Source organism: Dendrobates tinctorius, unplaced genomic scaffold (genome assembly GCF_039654945.1).
Source record: "Dendrobates tinctorius isolate UK_male_01 unplaced genomic scaffold, ASM3965494v1 ptg000003l, whole genome shotgun sequence".
Taxonomy (NCBI): domain Eukaryota; kingdom Metazoa; phylum Chordata; class Amphibia; order Anura; family Dendrobatidae; genus Dendrobates; species Dendrobates tinctorius.
The window spans coordinates 52,427,966-52,450,064 of NW_027361671.1; positions in this window are offsets into that span (position 1 = coordinate 52,427,966).

Here is a 22,099-nt window from a genome sequence, read left to right on the forward strand (position 1 = left end):
ATGGCTGCCATGGTCACCACCCATCTTGAAAAGTTTTGCCCCTCATATATACTAATGTGCCACAAACAGGAAGTTGATATCACCAACCATTCCCATTTAATTGAACGAAATGTATTGGTTATTTTAAATTTTTGTGGAAATTCAAAAACTTAAAAGTGGGGTGTGCAATATTATTCGGCCCCTTTAACTTAATACTTTGTTGCGTCACCTTTTGCTGTGATTACAGCTGCAAGTTGCTTGGGGTATGTCTCTATCAGTTTCGTACATCGATAGACAGAAATTCTTGCCCATTCTTCCTTGGCAAACAGCTCGAGCTCAGTGAGGTTTGATGGAGATCGTTTGTGAACAGCAGTTTTCAGCTCTTTCCACAGATTCTTGATTGGATTCAGGTCTGGACTTTGACTTGGCCATTTTAACAACTGGATATGTTTTTGTGAACCATTCCATTGTAGATTTTGCTTTATGTTTGGGATCATCGTCTTGTTGGAAGACAAATCTCTGTCCCAGTCTCAGGTCTTTTGCAGACTCCAACAGGTTTTCTTCAAGAATGGCCCTGTATTTGGCTCCATCCATCTTCCCATCAATTTTAACTATCTTCCCTGTCCCTGCTGAAGAAAAGCAGGCCCAAACCATGATGCTGCCACCACCATGTTTGACAGTGGTGATGGTGTGTTAAGGGTGATGAGCTGTGTTGCCTTTATGCCAAACATATCGTTTGGCATTGTTGCCAAAAAGTTCGATTTTAGTTTCATCTGACTGGAGCACCTTCTTCCACATGTTTGGTGTGTCTCCCAGGTGGCTTGTTGCAAACTTTAAATTACACTTTTTATGGATATCTTTGCGAAAAGGCTTTCCTTTTGCCACTCTTCCATAAAGGCCAGATTTGTGCAGTGTACGACTGATTGCTGTCCTATGGACAGACTGTCCCACCTCAGCTGTAGATCTTTGCAGTTCATCCAGAGTGATCATGGGCCTCTTGGCTGCATCTCTGATCAGCCTTCTCATTGTTTGATATGAAAGTGTGGTGCCCCTCAGGCTCAGTCGCCACAGAGGTACTGCACCTTCTCCTAAGGTGTGGTACCCCACCATCCTGGTAAGTTTGGGACTCCTTTGCACACTCCAACACCTGCATCCCACACAACAGGGTAGTTCAGCATATCCACAGTGAGGTCTCTTTCTCCTCCTATATATTAGGAGCACCTTTGGTGGTTCCCTGCTTGGAACACTGGATGTGCTGGGAGGTGGGTGGAGTTGGACATAAAAGAGTGGGAAAGTAGAGAATTACAGGTCAGTGAGACAGAAGGTCAGTCGGGAAGGAAGTCACTCAGACAGGAGTGAGGATCCCTGGAAGAAGGGATGGAGGAAGGAGTGCTGCAGTTGCCTCAGTGATCTGAGCCAGCTGGCACGGGAAAGAGGACAGAAGGAGAGAGACGTAGACTTGTAACCTGCACTTGCATAAGAGAGAAAGACAAGTACGGAACGAAGGCTTAGAGAGAACAGAGAGGAGACGTGGGTTGAAAGAGGAATCCTGCCTGTAGGTTCTCAGCGCAAGGCCTGGGCACGGTCCCCGAGGTTGTATGGACACTTATGGTTCTGCAGCAGACACCGGCTCAGTAGTAGGCTGTAAATGCACTACTCCCATCTAAGACTTGAGGCACAACAGCAAAACGGATAGAGAGCCGGGAGTGAGGTGTCCCCAAAGCAGGCTACAGCTGTCTGCTGTACAAGTAGAGTTCTAGGAACATCTGTAAGGAGGCATTCCAGGGTAACTTAGTATTGGAGTGCTTCACCATTAAAGGTGCATTGGCGGAGTGATTCAGAAAGGCACATGTTGGCGGAGTGTTGGAGAGGAGAGCCCTGACTTGCCCTGGAGACTGGCTGAGTCTCTACCCCGGAGGACACGGCACGGAGGCAGGCACCAGTGTGTACCACGAACTGTGAGTAAAGCTTTGAAACTGCACGCCTTGTGTCCTCCATTCATTTGTGCACTAACTCCTTCAGCACCGCTACATCTGAGTACAATCCTCCACACCACCTGCGCCTCTCCTGATTCATTACAACTACACTGCCCTGGGACTACAGCTCCACCTGTTGTGAGTTCATTTTTCCCTTCACCAGTGAGGTCTGATCAACTCCCTCTTCTGGCAAAGGAAGGTAGTGAGGCTGATCACCAAACAGCTGAGCAGGTAGATGATGACTGGGTCACAGGAACTGATGACTGGATATAAGGCAGCCGACGCTGTTATGATGAGTCACCGAAGGAGGAAAAAACAAAATACCAGCTAAGTCCAGAAAAACCAGAGAGGTTGGCAGCTATCGGATCGCAGACCCCTGAACCTATCCACAACAACTAGCAGTAGCCGTGGGGGGATCCTACGGTGCCCTAGACCCCTTGATCACTGCCGGAGAACTATATAGCCTAAAGACAGAAAGGGGAAAAACTAAACTGCCCCAGAGCAGACCCCAAAGCAATAGGCAGCCCCCAACATATAATGACGGTGAAGCAAGATGAAAACACTAACACAGATAGAAAGATAGGTTGAGCAAATGATGGGGCCCAAGCTAACTACATAGGACAGGATAGGAAAGCTGCTGTCTGCCATCCGCAAAAACCCTATCAAAATGAGCCAACCGGCTGATAGGAAAAACAGGCCCTGAAGTCGCTTGGCTTCAAAAGACTATATCAGCACTCAGGTATATTCTGAAGACAGAGCAAAATATCAACAGATCAGAGACAAAAATGGAATTCAGCTCACCCCCGGCCGGGGATGGCAGAACTCCCAAAAAACAAGGCAAAACAAAACTGAAGAGTACAAAGCAGAGCAGAAAAACTTAGCTTTGAGATGCAGGAATCAGACTGGTCTCCAAGAATCCAGCAGGAAAATCACCAGCCAGGAAGAAGGGCGTCGGCAGCCTTATATCCAGTCCTCAATTCCAGCCACCCAGTCATCATCTAGCTGCCCAGGTGTTTGGTAATCAGTCTCACTACCTTCCTTCACTTGAGGAGGGAGTTCATCAGACCTCAATGGTGAAGGGAAAAATGAACTCACAACACGACGCCCTGCTCCTCGCTGGTGATTTCCTGCTGGATTCTTGGAGACCAGTCTGATTTCTGCTTCTCAAAGCTAAGTTTTGCTCTGCCTTTTGTACACTTTAGTTCTGGTTTTGTTTGCCTTGTTTTTTGGAGTTCAGCCATCCCCGGCCAGGGGTGAGCTGAATTCCATTTTTGTCTCTGATCTGTTGATCTCTGGCTCTGTCTTCAGAATATACCTGAGTGCTGATATAGTCTTTTTGAAGCCTAGCGACTTCAGGGCCTCTATTTCCTATCAGTCTGTTGGTTCATTTTTGGATAGGGTTTTTGCGGATTGCAGACAGCAGCTTTTCTATCCTGTCCTATTTAGTTAGCTTGGGCCCCATCATTTGCTCAACCTATCTTTCTATCTGTGTTAGTGTTTTCATCTTGCTTCACCGTCATTATATGTTGGGGGCTGCCTATTGCTTTGGGGTCTGCTCTGGGGCAGTTTAGATTTCCCCTTTCTGTCTTTAGGCTAATTTAGTTCTCTGGCTGTGATCGAGGGGTCTAGGGCACCGTAGGAACCCCCCACGGCTACTGCTAGTTGTTGTGGATAGGTTCAGGGGTCTGCAATCCGATAGCTTCCAACTTCTCTTGTTTTCTGGACTTGGCTATTATTTTTGTTTTTTCCTCCTTCGGTGACTCATCCATAACAGAATCACCAGCCATACCGCAGATCCTAGGGTACTCAATAGCAGGAAAGAATTGTAAAAGAAAAAAAAAAGAAAAAAAAAGGTGTCAGAAATTCTTTGCGTATATTTTTTCCTCTATATCTGAGGCCGTAGGGGAAATTTTTTTTCTCTCAATGGAGATGAAGCAATAGTCTGATCGTGTGGAGCAGCTCGCTGCGGAAGTGCGGGGAATTTCCGCCTATCTTACGCATTCACATGCTGCTGAACCAAAGATCCCTACTCCTGATGCGTTTTTTGGGGATCGGTCTAAATTTTTGAATTTCAAGTATAATTGTAAATTATTTTTTGCCTTGAAGCCTAACTCGTCGGAGAGCTCTGCACAGCGGGTTAAAACTGTCATCTCTTTGTTGCACGGTGATCCCCAGGATTGGGTGTTGTTTTCTTTGAAACCTGATGATCCTATTCTAAATAATGTGGATGCACTTTTTCAAGCCTTGGGGTTGTTGTATGATGAACCTAATGCTATTGATCAGGCTGAAAAGACCCTGTTGGCATTGAACCAGGGTCGGGATTCTGCAGAGTTGTACTGTCAAAAATTCTGAAAGTGGGCGGTCCTTACTTCCTGGAATGATGATGCCTTGGCAGCTCTCTTTCGGAAAGGTTTGTCAGAAACCATAAAAGATACTATGGTGGGATTTCCTGTTCCCTCTGGTCTTGACGATTCTATGTCATTAGCCATTCAGGTTGATCGGCATTTGCGTGAACGCAAGACCGCACGAGAGGTGTTGCCACCTGTTGAACAAATGTCTGAACCTATGCAATGTGATAGTTTTGTCTAGGGCGCAACGTCAGGAGTTCAGAAGGCATAATAAGCTGTGTTTTTTTGTTTTGTTTTGTTTTTTTGTGGAGATGCCTCGCATATTATTTCTGTCTGCCCTAAACGAGAGAAACGTTGTGCTCACACGTTTTCTGTGGGTGGTGTTCAACCTAAGTTTCTTCTTGCAATTACTCTGATCTGCTCCCTGTCCACATTTTCTGCCAAGGCTTTTGTGGATTCGGGAGCAGCTCTGAACCTGATGGACTTGGATTTTGCTAAATGTTGTGGATTTCCTATGACGCCTTTGCGGACGCCTATACCTTTGAGAGGTATTGATGCGACTCCTTTGGCGAAAAATAAACCTCAGTTTTGGACCTAGGTGGTAATGCGGGTCGCCCCAGACCATCAATAAAATTGCAGATTTTTGGTGTTGCATAATTTGCATGATACCATTGTTCTGGGGTTTCCCTGGTTGCAAATCCATAATCCAGTTTTGGATTGGAAATCTGTGTCTGTGGTGAGTTGGGGTTGTCGGTGTGCCCTTAGTGATGCTCCTGTTTTCTCCACCTCTCCCCAGTCGCATGATGTTCCTGACTATTTGGCGGACTTTTATGATGTATTTAGTGAGAATGAGTCTGCATCTTTGCCTCCTCATAGGAGTTATGACTGTGCAATTGAGCTGATCCCGGGGTGTAAATTTCCCAAGCTATTATTTTTGCTTTTTCCTCCTTCGGTGACTCATCCATAACATCCACCTGTGGGGAGCTACACCATCTTTGCTGCACCATACCATGCCAGTTGATCTGCATGCAGCGTTGGCTTAACATCTTACTTGCCAAACACCACAGGTGGCATCACGAACTATCCATATAAATTACATCACAAAACCACCATTGACTTGGGCGCCCAGGGCCACGGACCGGGTCACCGCTGCTGTGACACATCCCCCTAACACCGGCCCGATACCGCGTACCCCACGGCCCTGGGAGGGCGACTCAACTTGGCGTCACGAACAGGATGACGAGACCCGTTGCCATCGGGTTCTGTGCGCCTGATATTTATTGGACTTTGCATTTTTGAAAATGTGTAGAAGACCTGATTTGATAGACTGTAAAATGGACATTAGAAATGGCCGCTGGAGCAGAGAAGAAGGGCGTGAAGGAAGAGATGGGAGGTCCTAAGAAAAGACAATGAAGAGTATTGGGCCTTCCCTGCCTGAATTACTATGTGACAGCGACATGGCCCACTGGCTTGGTATGGAGGCGCTGGAAGAAGGTGCTGCCCCCGGAAGGAGGGGCACAAGAGGCCAGTGGCGGGAAAGGGGCCGAGGCAGGAAGAACGCCAGAACGCCATTTTGGAAGGAGAGGGAAGGAGGCCTGCGGAGCGCGGGGAAACGGATCTCCCTGGCGCCATGGCTGAAGGCTCCAACCCTGTCTCCGGAATGAACCGCCAGCAGCTGGAAGACGAAATTGCTGAACTGACCACCCATCTGCAGCTGAGGCAGGAGGCCTTGGAGAAGCTGAGACGGCAGCAGGCCCAGGAAGGGCCTACAGCTGCAGTACCCGCAACACCAGTACCCGCCGCTGCTGCACCGGACCTCTTCCAGGCAGGCCTTGTGGAACCTGTGACCACTGCCATGTAACCGGCAGCGCGCTTTGATTCCTTGCTGCCGCCACCACCGGAGGAGTTGTATACAGCCCAGGGAGCTGAAGCGGAGGAAGCAAAGCCCCCGTCTGGACCTGCCACGGCTGCGCAGGTCCCATCAGAGACCCCTGCAGATTCGGAGCCACTCTTAGCTCCACTGCCATCCCCGGTGTCCCACTGGGCGGTGTCCGCTGCCACTATGCCTACACCGGAGAGGAGGCCGCGCCGCCGGGAAGTACCAGGTATATACCCCGGCCCTCCTAATGGGCTACCCTCTGAATTCACATTGTCAGAGGAGGGCTTGTGGCAACTGGAGATGGGGCAGTTGGAAGAGTTGGCTGGGGGCCCTAGTCAGTCAGAGATGGGGAGGTGGAGGAGGTCCCTACTGAGGAGGGTACGGCTGGAGCAGGCACGCACGATTCGACATCTTTACGGTTTGGAGGAGTCTAGGTCGCTTTGGAATAGTCATATCGATATCCCTTTGCCGGAAAACCCCCGTGTAGTTGCCTAAAAACGCCGACAGGCTGAAGCATCCCTTGGTGCTAGGCCTCGAACCAGAACAGCGGAACCACCTATCGAAGAAGAAAAGTTAATGGGCATTGAGATGCATCATGGGTTCCCTTTGCCACAACTGCAAGGCCCTATAGCAAGAAACCAGAATCAAGATGAAGACACTGTATCTGATAGCAGTTCCAGTTCCAGTTCAGCTTCCAGAACCCCAGGAGGGGACCACAATTAGAAAATTTCCAAATAATCTCGTTACCCAGGAGGGTTTGTTGCACCAGTTGTGCCATACTTTTGTTTATCATGCTTCTATTTTTCTGGTAGCATTTTTTGTTGCCTAGTTTTTGATTGGCAGCGTTGTTTTCTGATTGGAACTGAGGAGATCATGAACGCTGTATGATCCAAAACTTTGTTGTAAATAGTTTGCACCTCTTTAGGTGCTCTCTTGGTTTTACATAAGGACACTTGTGAAGATAATGTTTTGCATGGACACTTTTCGAAGATGATGTCTACCTCAAAGGACACTGCAAGAAATCCCGGCTGGGAGCAGTGTCCAGCACTTGCAAGAATCTTTGAAGTATTTGATAATGTGTTTTATAAGAGTATTATAGAAGAATTAGGAATGTCTGATATAGAGATGAGTGAATTGAATAAAGAATTGAAAGTGACAGGTGACGGACCAGGTATTTGCGTTCAGCGTCTTGCGTCTAGAAGAAAGAGAAAAATGATGAAGAAATATGAGACAGAATATAGCACTTTTTGAATTAGTAAAATTGGACTTTTTGACTTAGAATTTTAGATAGATAATTAAGAATTGTTGGTAACGTTCAAGATGAGTACCTCCTATACTAGGAAGATTAGTATAAGAAAAGTTTGCTATGCATTGCAAAATTTTTGTATGTTTCTTTGCTGTCTACTTTGTTTACCTTGCAGCCCGCGGACGTGCTGTGTTTAACGGGGGGTATGTGGTGCCCCTGAGGCACAGTCGCCACAGAGGTACTGCACCTTCTCCTAAGGTGTGGTACCCCACCATCTTGGTAAGTTTGGGACTCCTTTGCACACTCCAACACCTGCATCCCACACAACAGGGTAGTTCAGTATATCCACACTGAGGTCTCTTTCTCCTCCTATATATTAGGAGCACCTTTGGTGGTTCCCTGCTTGGAACACTGGATGTGCTGGGAGGTGGGTGGAGTTAGATATAAAAGAGTGGGAAAGTAGAGAATTACAGGTCAGTCAGACAGAAGGTCAGTCGGGAAGGAAGTCACTCAGACAGGAGTGAGGATCCCTGGAAGAAGGGATGGAGGAAGGAGTGCTGCAGTTGCCTCAGTGATCTGACCCAGCTGGCACGGGAAAGAGGAATGAAGGAGAGAGACGTAGACTTGTAACCTGCCCTTCCATAAGAGAGAAAGACAGGTACGGAACGAAGGAGTAGAGAGAACAGAGAGGAGACGTGGGTTGAAAGAGGAACCCTGCCTATAGGTTCTCAGCGCAATGTCGGGCCCCGGTCCCCAAGGTTGTATGGACACTTATGGTTCTGCAGCAGACGCCAGTGGAGTAGTTGGCTGAAAATGCACTACTCCCATCTAAGACTTGAGGCACAACAGCAAAACGGATAGAGAGCCGGGAGTGAGGTGTCCCCGAAGCAGGCTACAGCTGTCTGCCATGCAAGTAGCGTTCTAGGAACATCTGTAAGGAGGCATTCCAGGGTAACTTGGTACTGTGCACTAACACCTTCAGCATCGCTACATCTGAGTACCATCCTCCACACCGCCTGCGCCTCTCCTGATTCATTACAACTACACTGCCCTGGGACTACAGCTCCACCTGTGGGGAGCTACACCATCTTTGCTGCACCATACCATCAGTCCCAGTGGATCTGCATGCAGCGTTGGCTTAACATCTTACTTGCCAAACACCACAGGTGGCGTCACGAACTATCCATATAAATTACATCACAAAACCACCATTGACTTGGGCACTCAGGGCCACGGACCGGGTCACCGCTGCTGTGACACATCCCCCTGACACCGGTCCGTGTTGTGAGTTCATTTTCCCCTTCACCATTGAGGTCTGATGAACTCCCTCTTCTGGTGAAAGAAGGTAGTGAGGCTGATTACCAAGCACCTGGGTATGATGATGATGACTGGGTGACGGGAATTGCTGACTGGATATAAGGCAGCCGACGCCCTTCTGCCTTGCTGGTGATCTCTGAGGAATTCTAGGAGACCAGTCTGATTCCTGCACCTCAAAAGCTAAGTTTTCTGCTCTGCTTTTTGCATTTGTGTTTTGTTTTGTTTTGCCTTGTTTTTCTGAATTTCTGCCATTCCCTGCTGGGGTGAGTTGAATTCCTTTTGCTCTGTCTTCAGAAAATACATGAGTGCTGATATAGTCTTTTTGAAGCCTAGCGTCTTCAGGGCCTTTTTCCCTATCAGCCTGTTGGCCCTTGTTTTGATAGGGTTTTTGGCGGATTGCAGACAGCAGCTTTCCTATCCTGTCCTATTTAGTTAGCTTGGGCCCCATCATTTGCTCAGCCTATCTTTCTGTGTGAGTGTTTTTTTTCATCTTGCTTCACCGTCATTATATGTTGGGGGCTGCCTATTGCTTTGGGGTCTGCTCTGGGGCAGTTTAGACTTCCCTCTCTGTCTTTAGGCTATGTAGTTCTCCGGCTGTGATCGAGGGGTCTAAGGCACCGTAGGAACCCCCCACAGCTACTGCTAGTTGTTGTTAAGTTCAGGGGTCTGCAATCCGATAGCTGCCAACTTCTCTGGTTTTCTGGACTTAGCTAGTATTTCTGTTTTTGCCTCCTATGGTGACTCATTCATAACAGAATCACCAGCCATACCACAGATCCTAGGGTACTCAATAGCAGGAAAGAATTGTAAAAAAAAGTGTGTATATTTTTTCCTCTATATATCTGAGGCCGTAGGGGGAATTTTTTTTCTCTCAATGGAGATAAAGCAATTGTCTGATCGTGTGGAGCAGCTCGCAGCAGAAGTGCAGGGAATTTCCGCCTACCTTGCTCATTCACATGCTGCTGAACCAAAGATCCCTACTCCTGATGTGTTTTTTGGGGATCGGTCTAAATTTTTGAATTTCAAAAATAATTGTAAATTATTTTTTGCCTTGAAGCCTAACTCATCAGGGAGCTCTGCGCAGCAGGTTAAAATTGTCATCTCTTTGCTGCGTGGCGATCCCCAGGATTGGGCGTTTTCTTTGAAACCAGATGATCCTATTCTGACTAATGTGAACACATTTTTTCAAGCCTTGGGGTTGTTGTATGATGAACCTCATGCTATTGATCAGGCTGAAAAGACCCTGTTGGCATTGAGCCAGGGTCGAGATTCTGCAGAATTGTACTGTCAAAAATTCTGAAAGTGGGCGGTCCTTACTACCTGGAATGATAATGCCTTGGTAGCTCTCTTTCGGATGGCAGTGCAGATGTTAAACCCTCTCCAACCAGGGCAGACCCCCAGAGATTGTGATGCAAGTAGAAGGCACGGAGTAATAAGGCAAGAGACAAGGAAAGTCACTTAATCATTTACTGTAGTTCAGGTGCCTCTACTCACTGTGTATTTCTCCTTCAGCAACTTGCAGCTTGAATCCTTTGTAAAGCAGCTCAAGTTCCCACTTGCACTATCCTTCACTGATCCTAGGTCATTGCAGTATTTCTGAGGGAAAACACTTTTTCTGCTGGTTGTATAATCCCACGCAGTCTCTCAGCTTACCACCCTGCTCTAAAAGCATGGATGGTCTAGGGGCTGGTTCCCTGATGCTTCTTAGCTTTCACTCCTGGATCGAGCAGATGTGTCATGGCTCCCCAGAGCGTTCTTCTCCTTCCTCGTTCTTCTTCACTGAAACAACAACTCGGCCCTTTCCCCTCCCAGTCAGGGTATGTGTTATGAATGGGTCACCGAGGAGGAGAGCAGGTCCAGGCTAAGCCACAGAAAACCAGAGAGGTTGGTACCTAAGCAGATTGCAGACCCCTGATCCTATCCACACAACTAGCAGTAGCCATGGAGCGTACCTATGATGATCCTAGACGCCTTGGCACAGCCAGAGAGCTAACTGTTATGAGCTCATTTTCTGTTCCACCAGTTGAGAGTTCCCCTTCCATTCTCCCTCTGATGGTGACAGGAGGTAGAGAGGTTGGTTTAAGTGGTAGTGATTTGCCACCTGGTGAGGAAGATAACGATTGGATCTCTGGAGGATCAGAATGGATACAAGACAGCCGACGCCCTATCCTAGTGCTGGTGATTCAGTCTGCTTCTCAGGTCTATGACTCAGCTCTGTTCCAGTCATCTCAAGAGAAGTTTGTTTTATGCTAATGTTCACACTTGCTCTTGTTGGTCATTTCAGTTTTTTGTGTGGTCTGCCATCCCGGCTGGGCTGTGCTGAATTTCCACACTTATTTGCCAAATTGTCTTTTTTTGGCCCTTATTAGATTGGCCTCTTTTTGCTCTGTCTCAGATTATTTCAGAGTGCTGCTATAGTGGGAGAAGTCTAGTGACGTCAGGGTTAATTTTGCTATCAGTTGTGTTGGACATTATTGTAGGGTTTTTTGGCAGATTGCAGACAGTTCCTTTCCTGTCCTTTCTAGTTAGTTTGGCCCCATCGTTTGCTCAGCCTATTTTCCTTCCTTTGTTTGTGTTTTCATCTGGTTTAACCGTCAATACATGTGGGGGGCTGTCTCTCCTTTGGGGTCTGCTCTGGGGCAGTTAGTTTTCCTCTTTTCCTACTTTAGGCTTATTTAGTTCTCCGGTTGTGACGAGGCGTCTAGGACCACCGTAGGAACGCTCCACGACTGCTGCTAGTTGCGTGTTAGGATCAGGGGTCTGCTGTCTGCATAGTTACCAATCTCTTTGGTTTTCTGAGACTTAGCTTGTTTGTTTTTTATTTCCTCCTCGGCTAGCCATGCCGCAGATTCTAGAGTACTCAAAAGCAGGAAAAGAGAGGGGAAAAAAAAGGAAAAAGTGTCAGAATTTTTTTTTCCTTTATTTTCCCTCTCTTCCTGCATGATGAACAGATTTTTCTTCTCAAGTTTGAGTCTTTACAAGAGTTCTTGTAGTAGGAAAGGCATAGTAACAACTGAAATATCACATTAGTCCATGTGTGCACAATTTCTTTACCATTTATAGTTACGTTACCTAAGGTAAAGTTAAATGTAAGTAGAAGAAGAAGCGGTCGTGGATGACTACTTCTAGCTTTTTCCAACCAAAGTGTCCCGCTTGATTGTGGTAAGCTTCCAAGACCATGGGCACGTCCTTTTTGGGGACCACAATCTGCTATACCAGTTCATGTGTACATGGGTTAATAGCTATTCGGATCAACTTGCCTTCATAAAAGAACAGCTTCTTTCTCTCCTTCCACAACTGCTGGACATCTGCAGGTTCATCAGGAGCTGGAGACAAATCTGCTTCACCAAGGAGTTCTTTGACCATACATATAGCCGGGTCACTGCTCTGCATTTCTGCCCAACCATGGTGAGGTAGTGTATTAAGGGAAACTTCGTGAACGGCAAGACTTCTCCCTGTCACATGCTTAGAGTCTTGGGAGGCAAAGTGGTGGTGGAATGCTGGCATCTCTACTTCTTCCAGGTCTTCTAGATCTTCTGCTGGAACAGGAGCATTTGGCATACGGGACAAGGCATCGGCATTGGCGTTTTTAGTGCCGCTCGGTATTTAATGACGAACTCATAATTGGACAACTGAGCCATCCATCTTTGTTCCAATGTTCCGAGCTTGGCGGTCTCCAGATGGGTTAACGGATTGTTATCCGTATAGATGGTAAATTTGGATGAGGCCAAATAGTGATTGAACCTCTCGATCACTGCCCAAATGATAGGCAAGAATTCTAGCTTGAAGGATCTATAGTTGGTAGGGTTCCTCTCAGTAGGATGAAGCTTCCGACTGGCATAAGCAATGACTTTCTCCTTACCCTGCTGCACTTGAGATAGGACAGCTCCTAACCCAACATTGCTGGCATCAGTGTGCAGGATAAACGGCTGATCATAGTCTGGATACGCTAAGATCTCTTCTCTCGTAAGTGCTTGCTTAAGGCTGTTGAATGACTCATCCAACCTAGCATTCCACTCGATCAGGGGACTCTTGCCTCTGGCCTTTTTGGGTTGGCCAACTAGGAGATCTTGAAGAGGGGCAGCCAATTTAGTAAAGTCTTTGATAAAGCATCTGTAGTACCCCACTAGGCCTAGGAATTGTCTGACCTCATGGATGTTGGTGGGTACCTGCCAGTCTCTGATGACAGTTACTTTGTCTGGGTCAGGTGCTACTCCTTCTGCACTCATGACATGGCCTAAATACTGCACTTTGGGCTTTAGGAGATGACATTTAGATGGTTTTACCTGTAAGCCGAAGTTGGATAACGCCTCCAAGACCTCTGCCAGGTGTTGCAGATGTTCCTCATAGGTCGTGGAATTTACAATCACATCATCCAAGTACAATAGCACAGTCTCAAAGTTCATATGGCCCAGGCAACATTCCATAATTCTCTGAAAGGTCCCAGGAGCACTGCTCAATCCGAATGGCATGTAATTAAATTCACATAATCCCATAGGAGTAGTGAACGCAGTTTTTTCTTTGTCTGCCTCAGCAACAGGAACCTGCCAGTACTCACTGGTTAAGTCCAGATTTTAACACTGCTAGAGACTCCTCTATGCGTGGTAAGGGGTATGCATCTTTGTGAGTAATTTTGTTAAGTTGTTTGTAATCTACACACATGCGCATTGTACCATCTTTCTTTTTGACTAACACCAGGGGAGCTGCCCAAGGACTGTAGCTATCTCTGATTACCCCTGCTTGTTTCATTTCTCTTAGCATACCTTTTGCACACTGATAATGAGTTGGAGGCACAGGATGATACCTTTCTTTGATAGGTGGGTGATCTCCTGTGGGGATGTTATGTTTTAACCCTTTTACCTGCCCAAAATCCAAGGGATGCTTACTGAAAACCCTCTTGTATTCTTGTACCACTTGCTGCACTCAATTTTTCTGATGTACAGGAGTGGAGTCGGTGCCAATATGTATCTTTTGGAACCATTCCTCCGTCTGAACAGAAGAGTCATTGCCATCCGTCGCTTCTGACAGTTCCAAGGGTCCTACAGCCTGAATATAATTGTTGCTGACTGTGAATAGTTTGGCTACAGTTGCATAACGGGGCAAGCAAGCTTCCTCCTCTCCACAGTTCAGAACACATACTGGGACCCTGCCACTTTTAACATCAACAATTCCCCTGGCCGTCAGCACAGTAGGTCTGCTATCTGAATAGGCTGGTTCAAGGAGAGCTTGGTAATCCCATCCTCTGATGCCTATGGGTGCTCTGCACCAGATGAGGGTCTCACTCCTAGGGGGAAGCATAATGCAGTAGGGATCACTCACACTTACACTACCAATCTCTCCACCAGTTAACACCACCTGCTCTTGCTGCACAAGGGCCTTGATATCTTTATTGAGGGCATGCTGTTCTTTGTACGGGGCTATGTCTTTCAAAATGCTTATGACCTCACTTAAACAATTTTCATTCACATTTGTGCCCAATGTTATGATAGGTGGACACTCTCCTCTTTCCACCACTACCACCTTTACCTTGAGCTTTGAGCTCCACCTTCCCCACTTTAATGACAACCTCTTTGTACCCCACCTGTGTCAGAGGTTGACCATTACTTGCTATTAATGACAAATCACCATCAGGAAGTTGGGTGAAATCAGCATCAGTCCAATATCTCTGGTACAGTGTGTGAGGCATTGTGGTTACTTGTGATCAAGTGTCCATGAGGGCGGTGAAGGGGATATCATCCACTACCATGGGTATAAGTGGACGTCCTCCAACATACCTGTTTCTCCAGTTAGTTGGACCAGATTGTCTTACGCCTGGTGGTTGGCCCTCGGCCCCAGGGGTTGCCCATTTAAAGGACATTCCCTTTCAATATGATCAACCTTATGGCACCATCTGTAGATGGGTCTCCCAGAAGAGTCAAATCGGTCTGTTCTCCTGCCGGTGCGAGTCAGTCATCGCTGATGTTGCAGCATCCTCTTTAGCCTTCGCCATGGGAGATCATCCGGGCTTGATGCTAGCTGGATCCTCTCTGTGGGTGAGCACGTCTTGACGAGTCTGAACAGTTTTACTTAGAGCAGCCATACTTTTAGTCAGTTCCTGTACGTGCAGCCGTAAATCTGCAGTAGAATCATCAATCGGAATCTGCACATGCTGTACTCCAGGCACCTGGGATGAGGATACTGCCCCCTGGTGGTATATAACTGCTGGATGTTTAACAGACTCATTGCCAACATAGGTAAATTCTCTTAAGATACGGATGGATCTGTCCTTAAACTGAGCAAAGTCCATGTCAGGGTTCTGCAATGATATCATCCGCAGTTGAGCCTTACTGGAATCAGACATAAGACCCTCAATGAACTGCTCTTTCAGCATTTTGTTCTCATCTCTTACACTGTCTGGATTAATTTGTTTAATGCCCTGCAGTGCCTCCTGCAGGTTAAGAGCATAGTCTCTAACAGTGTCTTGTGATTTCTGTCTGCAGCTGAAAAATCGCATCTTTATTTCTGAATCAGTACGGGTGTCAAAAGTATCCCTTAATTTTGCAAAAATGCCTTTTACAGTCTTTTTATCAGTCGCTGGCCAAGATTTAACTTCTCTCTGAGCAGCGCCACTGAGCTGACTTGTAAGTATACTGACTTTCTGCTCCTCTGACATAGGGTAAATTTCAAACATGCTGCGCAGCTTCGCTTTTAAGTCACTTAAGGTGTGCGATTCGCCATTGTACTGTGGCAGCTAGAGTTGAGCGACTTTGGTCTGATCGGGTTTCATGAAACAAAATTTGTTTCAGATGAAAATGGTCCGGCTAGGGCAAAAAAAGTCGGAGTTTCGTCCGAAACACGACCCCAATGCAAGTCAATGGGGATTAAAAGTCGGCATTGAGTGGATGAATGTCATCCGGTCAATGCCGACTTTTATTTCCCATTGACTTGCACTGGGTTTGGGTTTCGGACAAAACTCTGACTTTTTTTGCCCTAGTCGGACCATAGAATCATAGAATCGTAGAGTTGGAAGGGACCTCCTGGGCCATCTGGTCCAACCCCCTGCTCAAAGCAGGATTTGCTAAATCATCCCAGTCAGATGTCTGTCCAGCCTCTGTTTGAAGACTTCCATTGAAGGAGAACTCACCACTTCTCGTGGCAGCCTGTTCCACTCATTGATCACTCTAACTGTCAAAAAGTTTTTTCTAATATCTAATCTGTGTCTCCTCCCATTCAGTTTCATCCCATTGCTTCTAGTATTTCCTTGTGCATATGAGAATAAAGTTGATCCTTCTACAATGTGACAGCCCTTAAGATATTTGTAGACAGCTATTAAGTCTCCTCTTAGTCTTCTCTTTTGCAAACTAAACATTCCCAAATCCTGCAACCTTTCCTCATAAGACAGGGTTTGCAGACCGGTCACGATTCTGGTCGCTCTTTTCTGAACTTGCTCCAGTTTGTTGATGTGTTTTTTTTAAACTGTGGTGCCCTAAACTGGACACAATATTCCAGATGAGGTCTGACCAAAGAGGAGAAGAGGGAAATAATGACTTCACGTGATCTAGACTGTATGCTTCTGTTAATACATCCTAGAATTGCATTTGCCTTTTTTGCTGCTGTATCACACTGACTCATATTCAGTCTGTGATCTATTAGTATAGCCAAGTCTTTTTCACATGTGCTGTAGCTTAGCCCTATTCCTCCCATTCTGTATATGCTTTTTTCATTTTTATTGCCCAGATGTAGTACTTTGCATTTCTCCCTGTTAAAAACGATTCTGTTAGTTGCTGCCCACTTCTCCAGTTTATTTATATCTTTTTGAATCCTCTCTCTCTTCTCTAGTATTAGCTATCCCTCCTAGCTTTGTGTCATCAGCAAATTTAATCAGTTTACCCTCAATTCCTTCATCTAAATCATTGATAAAGATGTTGAACAATACAGGGCCCATGACAAAGCCCTGTGGTACCCCACTTGAGACATTCTTCCAACTGGATGTGCAGCCATTTGCGACCACTCTTTGGGTCCGATCACTAAGGCTAGTTTCACACTAGCGTTTTGGAGCGCAGCGACGGCCTGCGCACGGCCGCTGCTAAGCCCTGCCCCCTGCCGCGCCCCGCCGGTAGCTCCGCCCACCGGTGCATGACGCTGCATGCGCCCTGCATCCCCTATCTTTATCACAGGGGGCGCAGGCCGTGCGCAGTATGCGTTTGGCGGCGCATGCGTCCTTTTGACGGTGCGCCGACCTGCGCCAAACGCAACCTGCTGCATTTTGGTTGCGTCGGCGCACCGTCAAAAAGGCGCATGCGCCGCCAAACGCATACTGCGCACGGCCTGCGCCCCCTGTGATAAAGATAGGGGGCGCATGCAGCGTCATGCGCCGGTGGGCGGAGCTACCGGCGGGGCGCGGCAGGGGCAGGGCTTAGCGGCGGCCGTGCGCAGGCCGTCGCTGCGCTCCAAAACGCTAGTGTGAAACTAGCCTAAGCCAGTTATGAATCCACCTAACAGTTGCCTTGTCCATTCCATACTTAGCCATTTTTTCAATAAGGATTGTATGAGATACTTTGTCAAATGCTTTGCTGAAGTCAAGATATACTATATCTACAGCATTTCCTTGATCCACCCAATCAGTGATTCCATCATAGAAGGAAATTAAGTTAGTCTGACATGACTTATTAGTTAAAAACCCATGCTGACTCTGTTTAATCACTTCATTCTTATCCAGGTACTGACATACATGTTTATAATTTGTTCAAAGATCTTTCCTGGTATAGAAGTCAGACTCACCGGCCTATAGTTGCCTGGGTCCACCTTCTTCCCCTTTTTGAAGATAGGAACAACATTTGCTCTTCTCCAGTCTTCTGGGACTTCTCCTGTTCTCCAAGAATTTTCAAAGATTATGGAGAGGGGTTCAAAAATTTCTTCTGCTATCTCCTTCAGTACTCTGGGGTGTAATTCATCTGGACCTGGAGACTTGAATTCATTTAGGTTAGCTAAGTGTTTCATCACTATCTTTCTGTTTATAGATATCCTGGATTCTTCTATTCCCTTAATAGGACAGTGAAGAACAGTTGATGTTACATTTCCTTTCTGAGAGAAAACAGATGCAAAATAGGAATTTAAAAGTTCGGCCTTCTCAACATCCTGTCTTACCATTTCATCATTTTCATCCTGTAAAAATCCTATAGCATCTTTGACTTTTCTTTTACTTTTGACATATCCCCACAATCCTTTATTATTGCTTTTGATATCTCTTGCAAGCCTCAATTCATTGTCAGCTTTAGTTAATCTGATTTGTGCCCTGCAGGTTCTGCAGACAGCATTATATTCTTCTTTAGATATGCCTCCCTCTTTCCATTTTATAAACATTTTTTTTCTTCCTTTTTAGCATGTGCTTAAGTTCTGTGTTCATCCATCCTGGCTTCCTATTCTTCCCTCTTTTCGGAATTGTTAACAATTGTGCTTTGAGAATTTCATTTTTGAAGATTTCCCATCCTTCCTGGACATTTTTGTCTTTAAGGATATCCAGCCATTGGATCCCTCCAATTCTCTTTCTGAATCCCTTAAAATCTGCCTTTCTGAAATCCAACCTTGACGTCTGAGTCTTCACAGGTCTTCCTCCTCTAGTTAGCCAAAATTCTAAAATAGCATGGTCGCTACATCCTATGGTCCCAGCCACTTTTACCTCCTCAACCATTTTCTCCCTGTTTATAAGGATTAAATCCAAGGTAGCAGTTCCCCTTGTTTTCTCCCCTACCTTTTGGAAGATAAAGTTGTCAGCAAGAGAGGATAAGAATTTCCTTGACCTGTTAGTTTTGCCTGAGAGAGATTCCCAACAAATGTCTGGATAGTTGAAATCTCCCATGACAACTATGTCATATTTTTTGGAGAACTTGGCCATTTGATGCATAAAGAGTTCATCCATATCTTCAGCTTGCACAGGCGGCCTGTAGTAAATGCCTACAATGGTGTCCTTTCCATTGTTCTGTCCTTGTATTCTTACCCAAACAGTTTCCACAGAACTCCCAGTCTCTGAAGCTTCAATCTCTGTGCAGATATACGCGTTTCTAACATACAATGTGACACCTCCTCCTTGTTTATCATGTCTGTTTTTTGCAAATAAGTTGTATCCTTCTTGTCTTGTATTCCAATCATGTGTATTGTCCCACCAAGTTTCAGTGATTCCAATGATATCATATTTCTTTTCCTGTGTTAGTTCCAATTCTCCTTGTTTTTTGCCCATGCTTTGTGCATTAGTATAGAAACATTTTAGTTTGTGATTGGTTTCTCTTTCTCCAATATTTTTATTAATTAGATTCTTTTGTCTTTGTTCTTCCTTTCCACTTCTAATAGCAGAGTTCTCAATAGCATTTGTCAGGTGTATGGCTTTTTCTGGTCTTTTGCTTCCCTTCCCATGTTGTTCTAGTTTAAAGCTCTCCTTACAAGTGTAGCAAGGCGACTTCCAAATACATACTTTCCAGTCTTCGTAAGGTGCACCCCATCTCTAGCAAGTAGTCCATCGTATAAGTAGTTCACTCCGTGATCCATAAATCCAAATCGTTGCTGACGGCACCATCGACGTAGCCAGTTGTTCACCTGCAGAATCTTATTCCACCTCCTTGTTCCATGGCCATCCACTGGGAAGATGGAAGAGAAGACCACCTGCGCTCCCAGTTCTTTCACTTTCTTGCCTAAGTCTTCAAAGTCTCTGCAGATGGTTTCCAGGTCGTTTCTTGCGGTGTCATTTGTCCCCACATGTAGTAGCAGGAATGGGTAGTCATCTTTAGGTCTGAAGAGTCCTGATATCCTGTCAGACACATCTTTAATTTTTGCCCTTGGAAGACAGCACATGTCTCTTGAAGTTATATCCGGTATGCAGATAGCGGCCTCTGTTCCTCTCAACAGGGAATCCCCCATGACCACCACTCTCCGTTTCTTCTTCACAACATTTTTCTTTCTCCATCCAGGAGGACTCTGAAGGCGTACAAGGTTGTTGCTTGTGGGCAAAGTCTTATCCTGATGTATTTCTTCATCGTTTTCCTGCGTGAGAGCCTGGTACTGGTTCCTGAGAAGTATGGGTGCTGACTGCCTCCCGATCCTCCTGCTTCTCTGGGTCGCATGTCTCCATTCCTCTGTTTCTTCAGGTGCACTTTGAATTTCTTCTCTTTCTGTAACATGAAGAGATAATTCTGCTCTGTCTAAGAACTCTTCACCTTCCTTAATGATCTTCAACGCAGCTAACCTCTCTTCGAGATTTTGCAACTTTTCCTCCAAAAGGGACACAAGCTTGCATTTGTAGCATGTGAAGTTTGGCTTTTCCACTGGTAAGTCTGTGAACATGTAGCAAGAAATGCAGCTCACTAAATGTCTCCTGGTCTCTTCCATATTGAGATTTCTTAAAAACGATGAAAGATGTGCCAAAATTCGGCGTGCGGTTTTCCGATTTCCTCTTCTCAGCTGCAACGGCCAAAACCCAGTGATCGTTGAGCTCGCAGAGACTCTTCACTTATCCCAGAAGGCACTGGGAATATGCAAATGATCTCCTCAAGACTCTTCCCCTGGTTTTCCGATTTCCTCTTCTCAGCTGCAACGGCCAAAACCCAGTGATCGTTGAGCTCGCGGAGACTCTTCACTTATCCCAGAAGGCACTGGGAATATGCAAATGATCTCCTCAAGACCAGTTTCATCTGAAACAAATTTTTTTTTTCATGAAACCCGATCCGACCAAAGTCACTTAACTCTAGTGGCAGCCATGTCACACCCGGTAAATAAGGCATGGTGAGAGGCAATATGGGAGCTGCAGCTGCTGCACCCTAAGCGTCACTGGGATTAGACATCTTCCCCTCCTAGTTAACCCTTGCAGGGGTGCGACTCACTGCTTCAGTTGCTGCAGGTCGTTGCTCCAGTAGGACTGTAGGCACGCACGGTGATCCTGTTCGAATCCTGTTTGTGACACAAAAATTGATGCGCCCGAGGGGCAGTGGGATACTCGGTACCGAGCCCGTTAACTTCAATGGGAGATGTCACAGTGGTGGTGAGCCAGTCCGTGGCCCCAGGCGGTCATGTAAAAGGGTTAGAATTGGATGGGGATAAAGTTTATGTAGTGAATCGTGACGCCAGTTGGAGTGTTTGACTGTAGTATAGCCGGCACTGCAGATGATCCCTGGGAGAGTAGATGGTAATGGCAGTGCAGATGATAAACCCTCTCCAACCAGGGCAGACCCCCAGAGATTGTGATGCATGGAGTAATAAGGCAGGAGACAAGGAAAGTCACTTTATCATTTACTGTAGTTCAGGTGCAGTTCAGAGGAGATATTACAACTCTCACCAGGTTACAGTCTGCTCTGGAGAATGGGAGTTATCTTTCCCTGCTGTGACTCAGTGTAACTTCTTGCTATTCTAATCCCTCCTGGGACCAAGGCTTCCTGGAGTTTAGAACTTCCCAGTATTGCCTCTACTCACTGTGTATTTCTCCTTCAGCAACTTGCAGCTTGAATCCTTTGTAAAGCAGCTCAAGTTCCCAGTTGCACTATCATTCACTGATCCTAGGTTATTGCAGTATTTCTGAGGGAAAACACTTTTTCTGCTGGTTGTATAATCCCACGCAGTCTCTCAGCTTACCACCCTGCAGCATGAATGGTCTAGGGGCTGGTTCCCTGATGCTTCTTAGCTTTCACTCCTGGATCGAGCACATGTGTCATAGCTACCAAGAGCGTTCTTCTTCTCCTGCTCTAAGCTTCAGACAAGTAAGGGAGTGTGGCAAATTGTGTGTGTGTGTTGTGGTCTCTAGCAGAGAAAGCATAACTCCCATTGCTCACAAAACACATACAAAACAGTACAAATTTAACCCTTTTGTGGTGATAAAGACGCAGTGCACCACACATTCTCATGCTTAGCTCAGTGTGAGCTGGTTGCCGGGCTGAGCAGTTACACTAGTCACTGCTGAGCAATGCAACCAGATGTAGCAAAGTTGGGGATCATCATGGAACATAAGCATTATGGATTATTGCCAGACAGGTGAGTATAACTTTGATGTTTTATTTTTACATTGATAAATGTGTAAAAGAGGGTCAGGCAGTGGTTATATTGAAGGACTTTTTCTGTGTGTTTCGTCCAGTTAAAGGACATTTCTTTGTGTGCCCTTATTATTTTTGATTGTGGGGTTAGTAATGGGGACGTCTTATACATGGTTCTCTATTACTAACCCCTGGGCTTGATGTTAGAATCATAGAATCGTAGAGTTGGAAGGGACCTCCTGGGCCATCTGGTCCAACCCTCTGCTCAAAGCAGGATTTGCTAAATCATCCCAGACAGATGTCTGTCCAGCCTCTGTTTGAAGACTTCTATTGAATGAGAACTCACCACCTCCCGTGGCAGCCTG